The following is a 24,720-nucleotide window of genomic DNA, read 5'->3' on the forward strand; positions in this document are numbered from 1 at the left end:
GACCACTCAATAGCCTAACCGCTTAGCCAAAATCAGGCGACAAACATCAATTCCGTAGTAAATCCGCATTCATGGCTGTCGGACTTTCCGTGGTTAAGTTTCGGTAACGGTCAAAATATTATGACTTGTTTCGTTTTTGTCGTGTTGAGCGACCTGTGAAGTGTCCACTTTTCTCTTTGTAATTATGTTTTACGAACCGCGAAAATAATACCTTGAACTCCATGTAAGAAAAGTGTTAAAAATACAGCCTTTCCTTTCATGTAAATCAGTTTTTCTTTCATGGCCCCTATTTTTTTCAAATGTCCCCAATTTTTTGCCATCATGGGGCCCTTTGACCCCACTTAAAAAAATCCTGGAATGAACACTGAAATCATATCTTGTTCTGACTGTATGATATCTCAAGTTTGAAAAAAGAAGTGAATGAGAAACAAAGTTGTTGTTTTTTGTGCTATTTCAGCCCAAAGCTGTATTACCAAAGGAAGAAGGTCTGGAACCAGTAGCTCTCTGACTTGGCATCACGGGCTGCAGGAACAACAACAGCAGCTGATTATACTGTGAACATGTACGTTTTTAACTTTTCTTTGTGTTAATCCTTTAGCCAGTCAAACTCTGTTATAGTATTATAGTATAATATAATTATATAAATGATGTATAGTAATGGATATATTGGGTATACATTTGTTTCAGTGCAAGATTGAAATATCTTTCACAAGTGAAAATGTCAGTTATGTTGTTCATGAGTGAAAGATATTATGATCTTTTGTGTAAAACAAACAAATTTAATTTTTAGCTCACCTGAGCTGAGCTTTTGTGATCGCCCTGTGTCTGTCGTCAGTTGTCCGTCCGTCTGTCATCAACAATTTGATTGTTAACACTCTAGAAGTCACAATTTTGGCTTAATCTTAATGAAACTTGGTCAGAATGTTACCCTCATAAAAATCTTGGACGAGTTCGATATTGGGTCATCTGGGGTCAAAAACTAGGTCACCAGGTCAAATCAAAGGAAAAGCTTGTTAACACTCTAGGTCACAATTTTGGCCCAATCTTAATGAAACTTGGTCAGAATGTTACCCTCAATAAAATCTAGGATGAATTTGATATTGGGTCATCTGGGGTCAAAAACTAGGTCACCAGGTCAAATCAAAGGAAAAGCTTGTTAACACTGTAGAGGCCACATTTATAAATTTATCTTCATGAAACTTGGTCAGAATGTTACTCATGATGATCTCAAAGTCCAGTTTGAATCTGGGTCATGTGGGGTCAAAAACTAGGTCACCAGGTCAAATCAAAGGAAAAGCTAGTTTACACTGTAGAGGCCACATTTATGAATCTATCTTCATGAAACTTGGTCAGAATGTTACTCATGATGATCTCAAAGTCCAGTTTGAATCTGGGTCATGAAGGATCAAAAACTAGGTCAAATCAAAGGAAAAGCTAGTTAACACTCTAGAGGCCACATTTATGACCATATCGTAACGAAACTTGGTCAGATTGTTAATCTTGATGATCTATAGGTCATGTTCAAATCTGGGTCAGGTGGGGGTCAAAAACAAGGTCACCGGGTCAAATCAAAGGAAAAGCTTGTTAACACTCTAGAGGCCACATTTATGACTGTATCTTTATGAAACTTAGAATGTTAATCTTGATGATCTTCAGGTCAGGTTCGAATCTGGGTCATGTGGAGTCAAAAACTAGGTCACCAGGTCAAATCAAAGGAAAAGCTTGTTAGCACTCTAGAGGCCACATTTATGACTGTCTCTTTATGAAACTTAGTCAGAATGTTAATCTTGATGATCTTTAGGTCAAGTTTGAATCTGGGTCATATGGGGTCAAAAACTAGGTCACCAGGTCAAGTCAAAGGAAAAGTTAGTTAACACTTAAGAGGCCACATTTATGACCATATCTTAATGAAACTATCTTGATGATCTTCAGGTCAATAGGTCAGGTGAGCGATACAGAGCCTTCATGGCCCTCTTGTTATTTTATGTTTTTTAGCTCACCTGTCACAGAGTGACAAGGTGAGCTTTTGTGATCACACTTCGTCCTGCGATGACCCCCGGCATCAGATTGGCCCCGCCCCAGGGGTTACTTGATTGTACATAGGAAAATCTTCAAAAAAATGTCTAGAAATAAGTTAGAAGGCCAAGAGCTTAAATGCAAATCTTCATTGCAACCATTTAACCAGGTGAGCGATATAGGGCCATCATGGCCCTCTTGTATACTAAATTTACTCATTTTATAGTTTCTTTCCAGTGAAAAATATATTTGAATTTTTTATGCCCCCGGCATCTAGTGATGCGGGAGGCATATAGTGATCGTCCGTCCCGTCCGTACGTCTGTCCGTTCGTACAGGGTTAACCAAATGGGACCGTTTCATCTAGCATCAATACCCCTTACTAGAATGACTTGATACTAATGCAGATGTAGCCTGTGACCATTCCTCATCTTCAGACATCTCCTGACCTCAGTTTGACCTTGACCTCATTTTGGACTTAGGTTGCTTTATATGGGCCATCTCTTGGTTAACCAAATGGGACCGTTTCATCTAGCATCAATACCGCTTACAAGAATGAATTGATACAAATACAGATGTAACTTGTGACCATTCCTCATCTTGAAACATCACCTGACCTCAGTTTGACCTTGACCTCGTTTTGGCCTTAGGTTACTTTGTATCGACAAGGATACCACTGGGGGCATCAAGCGTTTATTGAACGCAGCTCCTTGTTAACTGTTAAAATTCCAGGTATATATATTTTTCATAAATTATGTTACAAATATTTAGCGACTTATGTCCCCTTTCTTCTTCCCTTTGTTGTTCCTTTCCTTTGGGCTTCAGCAGTCAAGTTCTTTAAATTTTGCTCCCATCACCTGATGTAACCCTTTGGGCGTATATTGCCCTGCGTGGCGGAGCTCTTGTTTGCTGTTTTGATACACTTCTCTATCTCTGTTATTACTAAAAAATTTGTTTGATACAGACTTAAGCTATTGTCCCATATCTTTATCCACATTGGAGAGTTACAGCTGCAGTTTCCTTAGATGTGCCTAATTCCACTATCCAGCATCGAAATAGCCGAGCGCGCTGTCTGCTGTGATAGCTCTTGTTGAATTATCTCCCTTTATTGAAAACCTTGTCCAGTGCATAATTCAAATACTATGTAAGCTAGTGATGGGCCGATTAGCGGATATAATCGATTGACGGCTAGAAAAGTCCAACCGATTACGATAATCGATTATGTTTTCTCAGAGTCGATAGCGGGTACGAATCTACACGGGTATGGACGAAGGTTTACGAAGGGAAATACGGTGCGTGAGAATTTATGTTTACCTAGAAATATCCGAAATATGGACTACCTGCATACATCACGGATAAAACAGAAGTATGCCGACAATCAAACGTTAGTATTTCGTTTCAGTTATCCAATGAAAATGGATTTAACATCTTACAGTTAGGCACAGCTGTTAACATGGCGGCGTCCATAGCGTCAATAAAAGTGGGGCAAAATAAATTAGAGAAACTTTGATAAATTTTCGTATTTCACAATGGTATGCCCGAGGGAATTTATCTGTTGAAACTGGACACTAATGCCGTCAAATTTCCGTGTCCATAATGTAATTTCAATGGAAAGAACTTTGGTGTTTTTATGCAGTTGCAGTTGTCATCGAATTGTCATGATTTTTTTCTGCCGAAATTCCGTTTACCCAGTACCGCTGACCAGTGTACATATGGAAACAGATTAAACTCTGATTTTTATCTGATCATTTTTTACCAAGCTTTATGACATTGTTATATGCCATAGCAACAAGCAGTTGGAACATGGTGCTACTCAGTAGTGTCAGGCTATGGTAACCATTGTATCAAAATATTTATATTACCGAAAAATAACTAAATTCATTTAATGATTTTCTACAATCACTATTTTTGTCAGCCAGAGAAAGACTGAAATATTTGTACTTCCTTGCTGTATGCTAGATATGTTACAGGTACAGGTATACCAGTCAACTGTCACAAATGACAGCTATGGGTCTATGATACATGTACACCAGATTGCAATTTATTGTTGTTTCCCTGTCTGCAACTAATTAGTCATTACTAAACAAATTTCTGCTTACCAGGAACCAGCTTTAAAACATCTGATTAATGGTAGTTCTTTATTTTTCAAAAGAGCATATGAACTTTAAGTAAAACAGTCATTTTAAAGACATGACTATCTGAATAAACAAGTATGAAAATAAGTAACATTCAACCGATTATTTTTCCGATACATCGCATCGGTTTGCTAACCGATTCCAACCGATAATCGGTTGGAGTTTTCCAACCGATGTCCCATCACTAATGTAAGCAATTGACTTCATACTTTACAAATTCATTGAGATCAGTGAGAGGGAGTGCATTGTTAAAGAACTACAACTCTTGCTGACCACATTACTGCCTAACATAACCTCCATAACTGAAAAGCCCCTTTGGCTACAGTAATTTCGGGGAGCATCCACCGATGTTACTGATTGTCTTGTTGTCATTAAGCTTCTTGCCCTTTACTATTCTGATATTATGTCATCCACTGTCCCCCTCCCGCAAGCCCGGCATTTTTTTTTTTTTACTTAGTTTCTCGCCCTTTCGTATCCTGTCATCACCACTGTGCACACATAGCCTGCTCCCCCTCTCTTCCCATACCCTTACATGCCCCACCAAGGAAAAAAAAGTCTTTAAATTTCGCTTTTTTTTTTATACACCCCTTTGAAGAAGGAGGGGTACATTGTTTTGCAGATGTCGATCAGTCTGTTGGGTGTTGGTTGGTCGGTATGTAGACCATTCCGTTTCTGGATAACTCAAGAACACTTAAGGTATTAGGCCCCTAATAGTAATGTTTAAAATATGGCATTTGTTTGGTATATTCTTACAGTTAACCGTGCTTCGCACTTAGTTGCAAATTTTTAAAAACTTTTACCGTGCCGTTTTTTATAAAGTTTGTGTAATTTATGGTATTTCCTCAAGCTCAAGTACCCTTACAGAAGAAAAAGGCCTGCTGCGTACTCTTGCTGTGTACATACAGCGTATATGATGCGTACATGATGTGTACTGAAATTAAGGGCTTTAAATAGTACGCAGGATATACACCGCACATACACCGATAGTACGTTTGTAGTACACTTTTGACATGCAAATGAGCTCTGCCGTGTACTACTTGCTGCGTACATGCTGTGGACTACATAGTACACAGGATGTATGCTGGAGGAATTTAGTATGTGGGAAATAGTACGCAGCATGTACGCGGCACATACACTTTTCACATGCAAATGAGCCTGCGGTGTACTACCCTGCGGCGTACATGCTGTGTACTCCTGCGGTGTACATGCTGTGTACTCCTGCGGCGTACATTCTGTGTACTCCTGGCCCGAGTCCTGCGGCGTACATGCTGTGTACTCCTGCTGCATACATGCTGTGTACTCTTGTGGCGAAACTGCTGTGATAATGTAAATTCCTTACCCCACCAACTTTCTTATGCAAATGCTGATCATTTGGACAGAAAAAAACAGAAAAAAAGATAAGTGACATGCATCAATAAGTATTTACCCTTACTAAAATAATGTAGATTGATGTTATCAAATAAATTAGTATGCTTTTCTTCATCCACTTTTCAATGAAATAAATCAATTTTTGTAGCATGTAATTTGGTAAACATCTGAAGAAAATGGCGTAACTGCATCAAGGGGAAACAACTTTAATGCAACTAAATATAAGTGTTATAAATTTCGAAGTATCTGCGGTGTACATGCAGTGTACTATTTTCTTGTACAAGTCCCTCCTGCGTACATGCAGTGTACTCCTTAAATTTTCAGAGTCTGTGCTGCGTACTTGAAGTGTACTAGTGACCTCCTGCGTACATGCTGTGTACTCGTCGAAATAGTACGCGGCATGTACGCGGCATGCGGTGTATGTAAAATGTACTCCTCTGGCGTACTACTGTGTTCGCGGCATATACACAGCAAATACGCAGCATGTACGCCACAGAGGCTTGCTTCTGTAAGGGTAGAGACAAATTTCAAAGTGGTTGCCTTTATCCAAAAATTGCAGAGAATTCATTATTCCATTATTTTTTATGAAAGAAACATCAAACTATTGGTAAACAATCATAAAACTTAAAATAAAAGCTGTCAATATCATTTTTTTCTAGGGTGCCTCGAGTAAACAGATTTAATGAGGCAGAATTCCAACTCCAAAATTGAAAAATTAAGGTCGAATCCTGTGGGTCTGTTTTGAATTTTGCTCACTTCATTCAAAAATAACCTTGCGGCAGAAGTAAAACCTACCTACATTTCTTCCACAATATGTAATCTAAAGAATGAAGGCAAAATAGAGAACTTTTACCGCATGTAACTCGGTATTTTTAAAGATGTCTAACTCTACCCCTTCTGTTTCAGAGGTAAATTCACTTTGAACAGCAAGAAATCGCTTATCAAATGAATTTTTTCCCCACTTTTGTACAATTAACCAATAACAAGTCTTGAAAGGAGTAAAAACACACTAGAAAAAGGGTAAATAAGGGGAAAAAATTTTGGTCCAAGTGTGGCTTGAACCTACGCCCCCTGAAACTTGCAGTCAAATTAGGTTTATGATAGGAATTGAATACTCTTCAAAAAGGAGGTACTCTATTATGGGCCTAATACCTTAAGCCTAGGATCATGAAAGTTAATAAGGAGGTTGGTCATAACCAGCAGATGACCCCTATTGATTTTGAGATCAGTAGGTCAAAGTGACCCGGAACAGTTAAATGTTTTCCAGATGATAACTCAAGAATGCTTGGGCCTAGGATCATGGAAGTTGACAGGAGGTTGATCATAAACAGCAAATGATCCCTATTGACTTTGAGGTCAGTAGCTTAAAGGTCAATGCCATAGTGACCAGGAACAGTTAAACTGTTTCCGGATGATAACTCAAGAATGCTTGGGCCTAGGATCATGAAAGTTGATAAGGATGTTAGTCATGTTCAGCAGATGACCCCTATTGGTTTTTAGGTCAGTAGGTCAAAGGTCAAGGTCATAGTGACCTGGCATAGTTAAACTGTTTCCGGACAATAACTTGAGAACACTTTGGCCTAGGATCACAAAACTGGATAGGGATGTTGATCATAATCATAATCATGATTTTTAGTTCAGTAGGTCAAAGGTCAAGAACACTTAGGCCTAGATTCATGAAACTTAATAGGGAGGTTGCTCAAGACCCCTATTGATTTTGAGTGACCCTGCCTTTACCCAGAATGGTAGAACTTTTGTGTACAGTAACCAAATAATTTCTGTTCCTTGTGCAATTACTGAGTGCATCCAGGAGGGGTATTTCATGTTCTACGAGTTGTTGTTTAAATTTTGCTTCCGTCCTCCTCTGATATAACCCAATGGGCATATATTGCTCTGCTTGGTCGAGCTCTTGTTGTGTTGATCTGTCAACCTGTACTAATTAATTTGTCCAGAAACTGGTTCTCTTAGTATGAAAAAGTAACACTTTTTATGACCTAATTTAAGCCACTGGTAAATATATATTTATTTCACAACAATGAGTAGTATTAACTGACCAGTGTATTTTTGGATGTAGCAAAAAGTTTTTGTAAGGTAAGTTTAAAGTTAATGATGGATAAAAAACATCAAATTCTGTCCATAAACTGGTTCCTAGCCAGTATATTTGCCAATTAATAGCTGTGTCCTAAATTTTGACAATTTAAATTCCAATTAAGACATATTTTGAGTTATCAAGAAATCCAAACCTGCCGTTTAACATAACTGAAATACTGTTGAAAACCAACCAAAACAAACAAACAAAAAAAACACAAGAAATTCAACAAATACCTTTTAAAATAAAAATTCCTTAGCTTTAACTATCTTGTTGTGAAATTAGATGGTCCAGTTTCTTTAGAGATATTCTTAAGAGCAAATTTGTCCTTCTCAGGGGCACATCACAAAGGTGAATATTTATATGGATCCAAGTTTTAACTTGAAATAGTAATTTATGATAACAGATACAACTGAACTAGTTTTAACAAAATTTAGAGTATTTATCCTTCCTTTCATAGAATAACTACATGCAGTAAAGGTCTACTTGAAATTTTATATGGTAATGATTGTAATATTACATATTTAGGCAAAAAAGAGAAAGTGTGTGGTTATGATCATGGCCCGCCCCCATCCCCTCACCGCCCCGCTAAGAAGGGATTTGGCTCCAACGTACAAAAACCTACCAGTGTCACTGTGAAGTGCACCTGCATTTAATGTTAGCACATAGTGCATTATTATACCTGGCTAAGAGTATGGCCCTTAGAACTTGATACTAGTGATAGGCAAATCAGTTAGATTTGCCAACCGATTTGATTAATCGGATATACAGTCTAACCTGTACTAACGGTCACCTCCGATCAGCGGTCACCTCCGTTCAGCGGCCATTTTATGACGCCCCCGACAGATTTTCCTCTATTTTATCACTTTATTCAGTGGCCACCTGCCGTCCGCGGCCAGCGGCCACCGAAATTGCCTCCCGACCGCCGTATTTGACCCCTTTCAGCGGCCATTTTTCTTCCAAAACCAATTATTTTTAGGCAATAATCGCCGAAGATACCCGATTTTGAGAAACACGTGGTTGCTAAGTTTCGTGTGACTTCACCACAAGAACGACAAAATGACATGAGCTTCTCAATTAAAACTGATAACCAAAGGTGTAATCCCCTTTTGTTATGATCAAATGGCCAGTAATTATCGGTAATTAGCGTGTCACCTCGTGTCAATTTTTTTGTTCACAGTTTGACCTCGGTTAAAGATAATACTCGATAACTAATTAATAGCATAATATTTGTGATTTTTTTATACTTCTGTCATCAAAATACTATTAAATTTTTACGAAATTAATTGTGTTTGAAAAAAAACTATATAAACCACTCTATCTTTTACGGAACGTAACGGCAATCTTAGATTTAGCGTAGACAATAAGCGCCGAGAGTAGCTTCCCTTACCAAAATGGCGAAAATTGTAAACAAACTTGTTTTGAAGTTGGAAAATTGTCTGTAACAATTTTTTTTGTGGTAAAAAAACCACGCCGGAGTTTTAGATTGCTAAGAAGACCATTCGTATTGCGAAGGCAAATGCATGTCATTGTATCCTGGTAAAATAATAATGGAAATCCCAAAAAAAATGGGCCTAAAGGCTATAGACTGGTCAGAAGTCTGAAAAAATACATATACTGGCTGCACCTCCGATCAGCGGTCACCTGGCTTAAGCGGCCAAATTGTCTGCTTTCCTTGGCTGGCTGCTTAAGACAGGTTAGACTGTAATCAGATAATCAGTTACTCTAGTTGTGTATCTATAAGTTCACCTCACAGTGTATGCTTTATGTCATTACTTAAAAAAATGAACCACACAGACATCAAATATCCTATTTCTTTTGTATCCCTTCATAAACACGAGTAAGTTGACAGCATAAAAGATAGTAAACTTCAAAACAGGTACACGTCTTAATTTTACAAGGAACTTTTCCAGTGATACTGTGTTATTAAATTAAATTTATTTATTAATCCTTAGTTAACGACTGGAATGATTTTAATCCCACAAAAGCAAAAAATGAAAATTCCTTTGCTTGCGTAAGTCTTAGACTTTCCCGACTTAATTTTGTAAAAGCCATATATCTTCCAAAATCTGGGTGATCACAGATGACTTCAGTTTCTTTGGAAGCCATTTTAGGTTATAACACACTAAATAGTTGTTGTTCTTTATTCTATATAAAATTGACCTATTTCCAATGGCCGCAGCACACATCAGGACCCATTTTAAATGTCTGTAACCTACATTTTCTTGAAGAGTATTGTCAATGCTAAATAAAAATCAAAAGAAAAGTGGGGGTCATGTTTGATGCAAGAAAAATAATTTCAGTCAAACACACAAACTGCAAAATCAGCTAAAAAATGAGACCCCAAATTACACTGGTGGTGTATGATCTAAGTTTCCATGGAAAATTTTGTCATGTTATTTCATTATGAAAATGCTACCTACATGTCAAGCATAGAATGATGTCATGTGATTTTAGCAAAAGAAATGCAAAGAAAATAAGGAAAATAGCTCTACAGGGCAAAAAATATGAGAACTACTTGTATCTGCCATTATGCCACTGCCATTTTTTTTCGCGCCATTTTTCTATTTAGTGTCTGTATGCCTTTACGTAGAGTAGTTTCCCTTGGCGTAACTGCCCCAAAGAACCGTAAATACCAGAAAGAAAAAGACCAGAAACAACTAAACTATCCGTTTAGGGTGCCAAGTAATTAATCGGTCAGGGAAAAAGTGAAGTCGGCGGTCGCGCTCATGAATGCAACGCCGACAATTATTCGATTGTCGCCGATTGTCGGCCCATCACTACTTGATACAATAAAAAAAGTTTAATCTATATTTTACTTATATTGCTACAAGTAGACACCGTCGTTTATATGACTGAAAAATTGTTGAAAAAGACGTTAAACCCGAAAACACACATATTTACTTATATGAATAAATTTACTATATTTCAGTAAGAAAGTTGAGAAGTTTCTGGAGTCAGGGGAACACGAGTCATTATCATTACCACTGTGTACAGGATACCGGAGAAAAGAAACTTACCAGTCTATACAAATAAAGTAAGTAATTTCTAGATCCTTTAGGAGGTATAAAGAAAATTTATCTTTCTCACACTTGGGTTGGCGTTGATCCAAGAGATTTAGATAAAGTCTGGATTCACAATCTTCCCATTTTGTCACTTGATATATGAATGCATTCAGACTTAAAATAGTTGTTTTCAAGAAAAAGGGGACTTAGAAATAGGCTGTGTTCTTCCATCCGTCCTTCAGAGCCGACATTGGCATACTTAGGTGGCTATAGGAACAATAGGTAACTGTACTTTTTAGCTCACCTGTCACAAAGTGACAAGGTGAGCTTTTGTGATAGCGCGGTGTCCGTTGTCCGTCCGTGCGTCCGTCCATAAACTTTTGCTTGTGACCACTCTAGAGGTCACATTTTTCATGGGATCTTTATGAAAGTTGGTCAGAATGTTCATCTTGATGATATCTAGGTCAAGTTCGAAACTGGGTCACGTGCCATCAAAAACTAGGTCAGTAGGTCTAAAAATAGAAAAACCTTGTGACCTCTCTAGAGGCCATATATTTCACAAGATCTTCATGAAAATTGGTCAGAATGTTCACCTTGATGATATCTAGGTCAGATTCGAAACTGGGTCACGTGCCATCAAAAACTAGGTCATTAGGTCAAATAATAGAAAAACCTTGTGACCTCTCTAAAGGCCATATTTTTCATGGGATCTGTATGAAAGTTGGTCTGAATGTTCATCTTGATGATATCTAGGTCAAGTTTGAAACTGGGTCACGTGCCATCAAAAACTAGGTCAGTAGGTCTAAAAATAGAAAAACTTTGTGACCTCTCTAGAGGCCATATATTTCATGAGATCTTCATGAAAATTGGTCAGAATGTTCACCTTGATGATATCTAGGTCAAGTTCGAAACTGGGTCACGTGCCATCAAAAACTAGGTCAGTAGGTCAAATAACTGAAAATCCTTGTGACCTCTCTAGAGGCCATATTTTTCATGGGATCTGTATGAAAGTTGGTCTGAATGTTCGTCTTGATGATATCTAGGTCAAGTTCTAAAGTGGGTAACGTGCCTTCAAAAACTAGGTCAGTAGGTCAAATAATGGAAAAACCTTGTGACCTCTCTAGAGACCATATTTTTCATGGGATCTGTATGAAAATTGGTCAGAATGTTCACCTTGATGGTATCTAGATCAAGTTCGACACAGGGTCATGTGCGGTCAAAAACTAGGTCAGTAGGTCTAAAAATAGAAAAACCTTGTAACCTCTCTAGAGGCCATACTTGTGAATGGATCTCCATAAAAACTGGTCAGAATGTTCATCTTGATGATATCTAGGTCAAGTTTGAAACTGGGTCACTAGCCATCAAAAACTAGGTCAGTAGGTCAAATAATAAAAAAACCTTGTGACCTCTCTAGAGGCCATACTTTTCATGGGATCTGTATGAAAGTTGGTCTGAATGTTCATCTTGATGATATCTAGATCAAGTTTGAAACTGGGTCAACTACGGTCAAAAACTAGGTCAGTAGGTTTAAAATTATTAAAATCTTTTGACCTCTCTAGAGACCATATTTTTCAATGGATCTTCATGAAAATTGATCTGAATGTTCACCTTGATGATATCTAGGTCATTTTCGAAACTGGGTCACATGCGGTCAAAAACTAGGCCAGTAGGTATAAAAATAGAAAAACCTTGTGACCTCTCTAGAGGCCATATTTTTCATGAAATCTTCATGAAAATTGGTCAGAATGTTCACCTTGATGATATCTAGGTAAAGGTCAAAACAGGGTCACGTACCTTCGAAAACTAGGTCAATAGGTCAAATAATAGAAAAACCTTGTGACCTCTCTAGAGACCATATTTTTCAATGGATCTTCATGAAAATTGGTCAGAATGTTTATCTTGATAATATCTAGTTCAAGTTCAAAACTGGGTCACATGAGCTGAAAAACTAGGTCACTATGTCAAATAATAGAAAAAACGACGTCATACTCAAAACTGGGTCATGTGGGAAGAGGTGAGCGATTCAGGACCATCATGGTCCTCTTGTTTTCTGATGTCATTCATTCAGTAAGCTTTTATGTGGCTGTTTTTCTTGTCAAGGCTTAAGGAACAGTAGGGAGAACAAAAGAATAGTCACCTAAATACCCATTTGTAGGAATGTCTGTCCGTCTTTCCATCCGTTACACTTTGTGTCCGGTCAATAACTGCCATCCATGACGGGATTTTGAAATAACTTGGCTTAAATGTTCCCCTTAATGAGACAACCTGTCGTGCGCAAGCTCCAAGGTCAAGGTCACACTTAGAGGTCAAAGGTTAATGGGTCAGTTTTGTGTCTGTCCATAACTCTGCCATTCATGAAGGGATTTTGAAATTGCTTTGTACAAATGTTCCCCATAATGAGACGACATGTCTTGCGCAAGACCTACACCCCGTAGCTCTCAGGTGAAGGTCACACTTAGAGGTCAAAGGTTAACATGGTCTGTTTCTTTTCTGGTCCATAGGTCTGCCACTCATCAAAGGATTTTAAAATTGCTTGGCACAAATATAATATCCCTATAATGAGTTGTGTCATGTGCAAGAACCAGGCTTCAAGGTCAAGGTCACACTTAGAAGTCAAAGTTTAAAATGGTCCATTTCTTGTCCAGGCCAAACTCTGACATTCATCAAGGAATTTTAAAATGACATGGCACAAGTTTTCTCCATAATGAGTTGATATATCCTGTTCCTATAATGAGATGAGGTGTCATGTGCAAGACCCAGAACCTAGCTCCAGAACCAGGCTTCAAGGTCAAGGTCACACTTAGAAGTCAAAGTTTAAAATGGTCTATTTATAGTCCAGGCCATACTCTGCCATTCATCAAGGGATTTTAAAATAACATGGCACAAGTTTTCTCTATAATGAGTTTATATATCCTGTGCAAGACCCAGACCCCTGGCTCCAAGGTCAAGGTCACCTTTGTGCCCATAGACACAATGTTGTGTGCACCATCTTACCTCATCCCCTTGACACAATTTAGTGATACTTCACACAAGTGATCAGTAACAACAGTAGTTGTGCATGCGGCATGTGAGGTTCTTTCAGGAAAAAAATTGAAGAGTTACAAGACTTTGTTACTATACTACAGTTGAACTTCAATGGCTCGAACTCGGATCTTTCGAACACCCGCGATCGCTCGAACTCTTCGCTCGGTCCCGAATTTATTCCTTCATTATTCTATACAGTTCTACCTCGGATCGCTCGAACTTCGAAAATTCGAACTCTCGAACTCATTTGGTGGTCCCTTTGGCTCAATTACAGTAATAATTACACCTATTTAGTCGAACAGACAATTTGTCGCCGGAATGGCTTGTGTTTACAACATTTTTCACACCTCTGTCTTACATTCGCCAAGCTTCCCCTTTAACCGGCGCGTGCGTAATTTTCACACGCTTATGTAATTAACGTCGGTATACGACAAACAAATTAAACAAAGTTACTTTCGTTCACTGCAATGCTTTAATGGGCTTTGATTAATACGAATAAAATTATTTAAAATAATTGAGCAATGTCTGTCTTTATATTTTCTGCATAAAAAATCCGATGTCAACATTCATACTGCTTTAGCATGGATGAACAACTTAGTAAAGGACCAGGAAACGGGGGCGATAGCTAAGTCGGCTACTGGAAAGCAAGGAACAAAACGAAAATTAGATCCAAAAACTTTAGAAACAAAATATAACGCCATCATCGAATGTGAAAAAGGTCTGAAATCAAAAACAGAAATCGCTAAAATGTTTGATGTTCTAAAAACACACTTTCTGGTTGGATAAAAAAGTCAGTGTTACGCTAAATTTGGTCCAAAACGACGAAATATGAGAACTGTAAGTAATTTAAAATGTTTTTATTCTTTATTACTAATGTTGGATTTATTTATTTCATGTGTCTATTTATAGAATATGTCATCATGTGACGTCATTTAGTACTGTTCTTAAATATTCTCGTGTATACATGTCCGCGATTTATCATGTTTATATTTGATAATATTTGTACTGGACTATGATCCATAAAGGTTTGCTATTCATGTCTTTCTGTTTAATGCTGTCTTGAACTAATTCTTATAATTATATTGGTGTTTTATCTGTGGTTTTTCGTATCTATGTCTTGTTTGAAAATAAATAATAAAGAATATTTCAGCGTTTGTTTTTTTATTTAGCATCGCATCATACACATATTTAGGTACAATATGACAATATATTATGATGTAAGGTTTGTAACACATCATTCCCTCGAATTCCCAAATTCAAAATGGCCGCCATTTGGATGGCTCGAACAACGGAAAACTCGAACTAATTCCCATGGGACACTCGAGTTCGAGCCATCGAAGTTCGACTGTATATACATAGACACAGTTTTGTGCACACCAACTCTCCTCATCCCCTTGACACAATTTAATGAAACTTCAAAGGTCAAGGTCACACCTACAAATCAAAGGTAAACAGGGTGTTTAGTGTCCGGTCCATAACTCTGCCATTCAATAAGGCATTTTGAAATTACTTGGCATAAATGTTCACCATAATGAGATGATGTGTCATGAGCAAGTCCCAGACCCCTAGCTCTAAGGTCAAGGTCACACTTAGAGGTCAAAGATTAACATGGTCTGTTTCTTGTCCAGTCCATAACTCTGCCATTGATGAAGGGATTTTGAATTTATTTGGCATAAATCAAGATCAAGGTCTTACTTAGAAGTCAAAGGTGTTTCTTGTCTAGCCCATAACTCCGCCATTTATCAAGGGATTTGAAAATAATTTGACACAAATGTTAACCATATCGAGATGTGTCACACTTATGACCGAGACCTCTTAGGACAAGGTCACAAAATGATATGTGATTTTTTGCGAATACATCTGTGGCATTCTTGGACCTACTTCAGGGGCATTTGTCACCAATAGTGACAGCTCTTGTTTTAGTACCATGTAAGTGTCATGGGTTTCATTTGTTTATTACTTACCTCCCTTTTATATGATAAGATATTTCATTATATTTTTGTTTATTTTTCTTTACCAATTTAAAAATCAAATCACATTAAATATGTCTTTAAAGTACATTATACATATATTAGCATTTGAAAGCATTCTCCAATTATAGATTTCCAGACATTTTCAGACTTTATAATGTCTTTATGAATTATATGATAATTATATAGTTACAGTTTATGTACATGTCCTATTACCAGGAAGATGTTGTAATGGTGTGCAATATGTCTTGTGAAAAATGTCCCCGGGCGGGGGTGGTGGTTAACTCTGTTACAAATTCTTGTTATCACCAACATTATATATGAAAATATCTGTAACTCTGGCACCAAGATTTACATGTACATGGCAAAGATGTCTCTTAAATCAAAAAAATAACATGATATTTTAAAAGGAGTGACATTGTAAAAAACAAGGACTTGGTCTTGTATACAAAAAGGTCTATAATACTGGCAGCAATAAGCCCTGTCACAATTGGTGAAATGCTGCCAGACAGTGAGTATTTGAAGGATAATTGGGCAAAATCTTCCGGTGCCAGTCTGACAGCAGGTGAAATCGGACGAAGGCATGGTCAGTTTTGGCTCATCAGATAATGCCGTAGAAAGATTTAGAGAAAGGTTAAAATTCAGCAGCTACCTTAGCCTTTGCTCAGCCCATTAACACATCATCAGAAGATTGTCCTACTATCAGAATGGGCTCTGAGGGTGCTTGCATAAATCCGACGGAAACAGTACAATTTTTGATACAAACTTTACTTTCAAAATTGCCTGGCGATCATACTGGCACTGACCTGGCATGTATAGGAGCCCTGACAGGCACTGTCCAATTACAGTAATCATCTATGTATTGAATGATGTCTGTCAGAGTGCCTGACAGTGTTGATTTTTGCTGCGCAGAGTGAACTCTTTCCATGAAGCAGCTGCATGGTACATTCTGATGCCCCATTTACTATAAACGTTTTTCGCAATTACAACCTGCTTCACTCCTCATCTTATCAATAAAGAAGACAGCATTTGTTACTCCAAGGCATCTGTGCTTTTTCTCATCCAGTCTAGAAACTGTGGATGGCTCACATATTTCATAGAAGAGGTGGATGCTGTCTCAGGGAGCCTTAAATACAATCATCCATTCACTGCCTGGTAAACAGTTAGGCACCACCAGACTTAAAAGGTGTCTGTCCAGTTTCCTGTATATTCTCAATGAAATTGGGCATTGTTCCTGCAGCGGGATCATTGCAGGCTGTTTAAAAAGTGCAAAATTGTTGATTTTGGCATGCTATTTTTAATGGATTGTGTAAAACTTTCATTTTGATAACTTTCTGTATTCTTGTATGAGAGTCCTGATCTTGCCATTAATTAAGATTAAAATGGCTACCCTGATTCTGCTTATTAATATTGCGACTCACTACATGTAAGCCTGGCCGTGCCCAAAATTTTCGAATCTAAGTGTACCCTGCTACCTAAGTTCCTACTATTCATCACTAGATTGCTATCTTTCTCCTACTTTTTAGCTCGACTATTCGAAGAATAAGTAGAGCTATCCTACTCACTACGGCGTTGGCGTCACACCTTGGTTAAGTTTTTCGTACCAGTCCACATTTTGACAAAGTCTTTTGAGATAAAGCTTTGAAACTTTCAACACTTGTTTACCATCATCATGGCCAGTTCTAGGCAAGAGCACATAACTCCATCAAGGATTTTGACTGAATTATGGCCCCTTTTGACTTAGAAATCTTGGTTAAGTTTTTCGTACCAGTTCATATTTTGACAAAGTCTTTTAAGATAAAGCTTTGAAACTTTCAACACTTGTTTACCATCACCATGGCCAGTTATATCCAAGAGTACATAACTCCATCAGGGATTTTGGCTGAATTATGGCCCCTTTCGACTTAGAAACCTTGGTTAAGCTTTTCATACCAGTTAATATTTAGACAAAGTCTTTTGAGATAAAGCTTTGAAACTTTCAACACTTGTTTACCATCACCATGTCCAGTTATAGGCAAGAGCACATAACTCCATCAAGGATTTTGGCTGAATAATGGCCCTTTTTGACTTAGAAATTTGGGTTAATATTTCGTACCAGTTCATATTTTGACAAAGTCTTTTGAGATAAAGCATTGAAACTTTCAACACATGTTTACCATCACCATGTCCAGTTATAGGCAAGAATACATAACTCCATCAAGGATTTTGGCTGAATTATGGCCCCTTTTGACTTAGAAATCTTGGTTTAGTTTTTCGTACCAGTTCATATTTTTTGTAAAGTGTTTGACATATGGCTTTGAAACTTTTATCACTTGTTTAGTATAATAGTCTCTGTCTGTAGGAAAGAGAACAAAACTCTGTCATCTATTTTGGCTGAATTATGGCCCTTTTTAACTTTGAAATAGGTTCTGTTTTCATACAAGTCCATGTTTTGTCAAAACTATTTGACATATGGCTTTTAAACTTTGAACACTTGTTTATCATTATGATTTCCATCTGTAGGCAAAAGTACATAACTATTTTGACTGAATTATGGCCCTTTTTGGACTTTGAAATTGGCTCATATATTGCCATTTAGTGGAAGACTTATCGAAATCAAAGTAATACAGGAACATTGTTTGTCTAATCTATTTATTTCTTTTGTTTGAATATCCATGGAAATATTTTGACCCCATTCTTCAATCAATTCTTCGAATAGTCGAGCGCGCTGTCATCAGACAGCTCTTGTTAGCTCACCTGAGCAATGCTCAGGTGAGTTTTTCTGATCACTCGATGTCCGTTGTCTGTCTGTCTGTCTGTCTGTCCGTCAACATTTAGCTTGTGTATGCGATAGAGGCTGTATTTTTCAACTGATCTTCATGAAATTTGGTCAGAATGATTACCTTGATGAAATCTGGGACGAATTTGAAAATGGGTCATCTGGAGTCAAAAACTAGGTCACTAGGTCAAATCAAGGAAAAACCTTGTGTATGCGATAGAGGCTATATTTTTCAATTGATCTTCATGAATTTTTGTCAGAATGATAACCTTGATAAAATCTAGGCAAAGTTTGAAAATGGGTCATCTGGGGTCAAAAACTAGGTCACTAGGTCAAATCAAAGAAAAACCTTGTGTATGCGATAGAGGCTGTATTTTTCAACTGATCTTCATGAAATTTAGTCAGAATGATTACCTTGATGAAATCTAGGTCGAGTTGGAAATGGATCATCTGGGGTTAAAAACTAGGTCACTAGGTCAAATCAAGAAAAAACCTTGTGTATGCGATAGAGGCTGTATTTTTCAGTTGATCTTCATGAATTTTGGTCAGAATGATTGCATTGATTAAAGCTAGGACGATTTTGAAAATGGGTCATCTGGGGTCAAAAACTAGGTTACTAGGTCAAATCAAAGAAAAACCTTGTGTATGCGATAGAGGCTGTATTTTTCAACTGATTTTCATGAAATTTGGTCAGAATGGTAACCTTGATAAAATCTAGGACTACTTTGAAAAAGGGTCATCTGGGGTCAAAAACTAGGTCACTAGGCCAAATCAAGGAAAAACCTTGTATATGCGATAGAGGCTGTATTTTTCAACTGATCTTCATGAAATTTGGTCAGAATGATAACTTTGATGAAATTTAGGCCAAGTTTGAAAATGGGTCATCTGGGGTCAAGAACTATGTCAAATCAAAGAAAAACCTTGTGTATGCAATAGAGGCTGTATTTTTCAAATGATCTTCATGAAATTTTGTCAGAATGATAATCTTGAATCTAGGCCAAAATTGAAAATGGGTCATCTGGGGTCAAAAACTAGGTCAAATCAAAGAAAAACCTTGTGTATGCGACAAATGCTGTATTTTTCAATTGATCTTGAATTTTGGTTAGAATGATTGCCTTGATAAAATCTAGGGCAGATTGTAATATGGGTCATCTGGGGTCAAAAACTAGGTCACTAGGTCAAATCAAAGAAAAACCTTGTGTATTTGATAGAGGCTGTATTTTTCAATTGATCTTCATGAAATTTGGTAGGAATAATTGCATTGATGAGATCTAGGTCAAGTTAGATGATTGGTCATCTGGGGTCAAATACTAGGTCTCGGGTCAAATCAAAGAAAAACCTTGTGTATGCAATAGAGGCTGTATTTTTCAATTGATCTTCATGAAATTTGGTCAGTATAATTGCCTTGATGAAATCTAGGTCGAGTTTGAATATGGGTCATTTTTGGTCAGAAAGTAGGTCACTAGCTCAACTGAAAGAAAAACCCAGTGTATGCGATAAAAACTGTATTGTCCAATTGATCTTCATAAATTTTGGTCAGAATGTTTGCCTTGAAGAAATCTAAGATAAATTTGAATATGGGTCATCTGGCTTCAAAAACTAGGTCACTATGTCAAATCAAATAAAATACTTGTTTAACTCAAGAGACCACATTTTTGGCCCAATGGTAATGAAAATTGGCCAGAATATTTTTTTCCATGAAATCACTAGGACAAACATGTTTACACTGTTATGGTGTGTTTCTCAGGTGAGCGACCAAGGGCCATCTGGGCCCTCTTGTTTTTATATCAGAGGCTCATGCTTTTCTCCTTTTTTTTCGTCAAAGGTCACTTGAAAGCCTGAACTTGAAAAAACCGGCAAGAATGTGAACAAGATATGAGTGGTAGAAAATCAAAATAGAAGTAAAATATGTCAACTTGATGAATATAAAATGGAGAAACTTATAGTTTTAATTTTTTGACATTTAGCAACTAAATATCATTTGAAAAATCGCAAAACATATAGCTAATGACTACACTGTACCGAGACATTTATATGTGTCAAAAATGCTTAATAACTATTGAATAATAGTACCACAATAATAAATCTAATTCTAAAGTCTTATTAAATACTCTAGAATAATATTGATTATATTAATTTACTCAATTGTTAAAAATACAAATAGTTAATACTATTCAAAACTACTATGAAGATACTTAGGGCCTTCTGAACGGCACTGAGAAAGGCTGAAAACTCTTTGCCACAGAAATGAATAACATCTTTAAAAAGATCCTTTGGATGCATAGAACGCAACCAAGCAAATAAATAGCAGACTTATTGAAATGTGAAACACCCCTTACATCTCCTAGTACCGGCTTAGGTGGAATTTTACTGTACTAAAGTTAAATGGACTCTGTCATCCCAAGACACCAGAAAATTTAACAACACTGGATCACACAAAATATCATTTTAAATTGAATTTCGATCATCTCGAAGTAAAATGCTTGATGCTTTGAAATTCGAGGTACCCAGTTTCAACTGTCTTTGCTATCAAAAATTTAGTTTCGGACACAGCTGAAACCTTAAAATGTTTCGTGAAATTCATAAAACTGAAATGTTGACTCTGGAAATTGCAAAACAGATAGATATTAGGTAACAAAATATTGGCTTTGTATGAGTGAAGCATTATCCTCAAGATACAAACACATTTTTGTGATTTCAGATCCCAAAGCTGTCAGTTAGATGCTTCCTGTCAGTGGCCACTTATATGGATAAGAAGTACAGAGTTGCAGAACAGCTGTTCAAGACTAATACACAAACATCCATGACCTGGACCAGGATTTCCTCAGAATATTGGTAAATAGATATATAAAACTTTTCCAAACAGCACATCCAAATACAGATAATGAATGCTCTGCACTCTTCCACTCATCCATTTATATTGAATAATGTATTGTCCGCCTTCTTAGCTCAATTGGGAGAGCGCAGATCTATGGATCACAGGGTCGTGAGTTCAATCCCAGAGTGAGGGTATATGTTCTCTGTGACGATTTAATAAAAGACATTTTTGTCTGAAATCATCAGTCCACCACCTCTGATTCATGTGAGGAAGTTGGCAGTTACTTGTGGAGAACAGGTTTGTACTGAGACAGGGCACTAGACAACTTTTGGGGACAGGTACACATACCCTCAGGAAGGTGAATTTTTCGTCGTTGCAAAAGAGAAAGGGAAAGTTTTTAACCATATATATGTACTACTTTTCACACTTATTAATACTGTTTTCAATCATTTCTAACTAATGTAACTATATTGCAGCAGTAACCTCTAGTTGTGTCAAACAGCCTTTAATCAGGGAATTTTCTTCTGAGAAAGGGGACAAATACATACTATTTTAAGAGGGGAATGGGGCCCATATTTGGCCCCAAGAATGGCCAAACGAGTGCCCTGATACTGGTACAGAATCCAGGAACACTGGTTAAATTAACTGCCTGCTGTTACCTAACTAAAATACTGTTGAAAAACTGTGATAAACCCAAAACAAACAAACAAAATGAATAATGTACTCTACATTCTGGCATAAAACTGTTGTTTTGGTTATTTCATTGGGTGTTTGACCAGGAGAGTAAACTTCATTGAACAGAGATATTCTTGCACTTGCACGCTATTAAGAAACCATTTTAGCTCCACTATTCGGAGAATAGGGGTGCTGTTCTACTCGCCCCGTCGTCAGCGTGAGCTTTCTTGGTTAAAGTTTTGTTTTTCTTTAAGTTACTATTGTTTATGTCTTACTGTAACTTCACATTAACATTGTTCAGCGTGCAAACAAAGTATGTGCAGGGGCTGGGCCCATTATATCCAAGGTCAACATCACCAAGGTGTTATACTTAGGTTATTTTTAAGGTTAAAGTTTTTCGGCAACCTTTGTTATTCTGTCATACCTTTGTTACTATTGCTTATATCTTACTGTAACTTCAAATAAACATTGTCCAGCATACAAACAAAATATGTGCAGGGGCTGGGCCCATTATACTTAAGATGAAGGTCACGAAAGTGTTATACTTGGGTTATTTTTAAGGTTAAAGTTTTTCGGCAATGTTTGTTTTTCTGCCATATCTTTGTTACTATTGCTTATATCTTACTGTAAGTTCAAATAACGTTGTCCAGCATACAGACAAAATATGTGCAGGGAATGGGCCTGTTATACTTTAAAAGATAATGACATGAAATTAAAAATTATTTCTTTATAATCCTCAACCTGCATATTATGTGGTTAGAATCCCCATAACTCTAATTGTATTTTTGACAGAATTAAGGCCCTTTTCATTCTTAAAGTTTTTGGCAATCTTTGCTTTCTGGATATAACTTTAGTACAATATAAGATAATGACTTGAAACCTAAAATGTATCTTTATCATCATCATTTGCTGTTATAATAAATAAAATTAATAAATAGAATAAAATAAAAATAAATAAAAAATAAATAGAAATATAATTTTAATTACCGGTAAGCAAAGTCTTTATACTTTATGTGCATGTAGTTTCTTGGACTGTTTTGGGGTGATTAGCCCCAGAGTGGACAATACAGTTCAGATACTCTTAATACAATCTTACCTACAAGCAACAGTAAACAATCAAAATAGACCTAACATTTCAGCAGAACAGTTATAACATGTATGGCATGTAAATATGTGTAGCTGTCCAAAATACAAAGAATACTATAATTTCTACGTGATTCTGTAAATGATTATGTAATGTAGCACTCTGTTATCCTTTCAGATATTACATGATTAAGGTAAATTAATTTGCCCACTATTATATAATTTCTTCAATTTCAGTGACATAATACACACCCTGTGTAATATGCAGAGATAACGCTAATAAATCATGCCAATTATAAGACATATTTAACAAAAAATATACAACATTTTTTAATCAAAATTTTATAGAAATGCTTGGATAGTGTTCATGTTGTTTAAATGGAAACGAGATTCCAGCAACCACTTCGTTATAGCTTATGACCTCAGTCTATAAATAGCTCATCAAATAAACACTGGTTCTGAGCACAGTTTCATTCATAACAAATGTCGATATGAATTATACTGCGCATTATTAATTATATGTTTAATAAAAGTATAACTTTGATTTTGCATATAATACAGTAAATAGTGAGCACAAAATATGTATAATGTAAAAGGGAAGCATAAGTTTTAAAAATAAATTCTTCCAGATCGGTTGCTATAGGTTCTAGGGGAGGTAAGGGCTGCGTGGCACTGCCACAGTAACACGAGAAGAAACAAATGACCACATTCTACTATTTGTATATCGAATCAGTGTACATGTTATATTTCGTTACAGAAATAATGTTTGCCTGTTTACATTTACAATAGAAACTATATTATTTGATTTAATGGCAGTTTTTATATGCCCGTTTGAAAAACAGGATGTATTATGGGAACGCCCGCTTAGCTCAGTAGGTAGAGCGTCAGTCTACGGATCGGGGGGTCGTGAGTTCGATCTTCGGGCGGGGCGTATGTTCTCCGTGACTATTTGATAAACGACATTGTGTCTGAAATCATTAGTCCTCCACCTCTGATTCATGTGGGGAAGTTGGCCGTTACTTGCGGAGAACAGGTTTGTACTGGTACAGAATCCAGGAACACTCGTTAGGTTAACTGTCCGCCGTTATATGACTGAATTACTGTTGAAAAACGGTGTTAAACCCAAAAAAACAAACAATTATGGAAATGCCCCGGGCGGGCGGGCGGGCGGGCAGCATCCCCAGATTTTATCCGGAGCATATCTTCTTCATGCATGTAGGGATTTTGATGAAACTTGGCACAATTGTTCACCATCATTGTCATGTACAAAAACCAGGTCCCTAGGTCTAAGTTCAAGGTCACACTTAGAGGTCAGAGGTCAAATTCACAATTGTTCACCATCATGAGATGGAGTGTCATGTGCAAGAAGCATGTCCTAGGTCTAAGGTCAAGGTCACACTAAGAGGTCAAAGGATACAAGAATGAAAACTGTCTGGAGCATTTCTTCTTCATGCATTGAGGGATTTTGATATCACTTGGCAAATGAGGTTCACAATGATGAGACGGAGTGTCATGCACAAGAACCAGGTCCCTAGGTCTAAGGTCAAGTTCACACTTAGAGGCCAAAGGTCTGATGCAAGAATGACTTTGTCCAGAGCATTTTTTCTTCATGCATGGAGGGATTTTTATGTAACTTGGCACAATTGTACACCATCATGAGACAGGGTGTCATGCACAGGTCTCTTCTTTAGAATTACTTCCCTTTGTTGTTACTATAAATAGGTTATATTGTAACCTTTTCATTACTAGTCTTTGGGAAAAATTGGGACCACTTTTCTGTA

The 24,720-nt window shown here is 37.1% G+C and overlaps 1 long non-coding RNA gene across 1 annotated transcript in view; it reads left to right on the top strand.

Annotated features, from left to right (window-relative positions):
• Nucleotides 1-454: 454 nt before the first annotated feature.
• LOC123562774 (uncharacterized) overlaps nucleotides 455-24,720 on the top strand; it is a 62,083-nt gene continuing 37,817 nt past the window's right edge. The window contains exons 1-3 of the long non-coding RNA XR_008369831.1: nucleotides 455-562; nucleotides 10,539-10,643; nucleotides 21,065-21,198. This is a non-coding gene — a long non-coding RNA (uncharacterized LOC123562774). The remainder of the gene's footprint in view (nucleotides 563-10,538; nucleotides 10,644-21,064; nucleotides 21,199-24,720) is intronic.

Source organism: Mercenaria mercenaria, chromosome 2, assembly GCF_021730395.1.
Source record: "Mercenaria mercenaria strain notata chromosome 2, MADL_Memer_1, whole genome shotgun sequence".
NCBI lineage: Eukaryota > Metazoa > Mollusca > Bivalvia > Venerida > Veneridae > Mercenaria > Mercenaria mercenaria.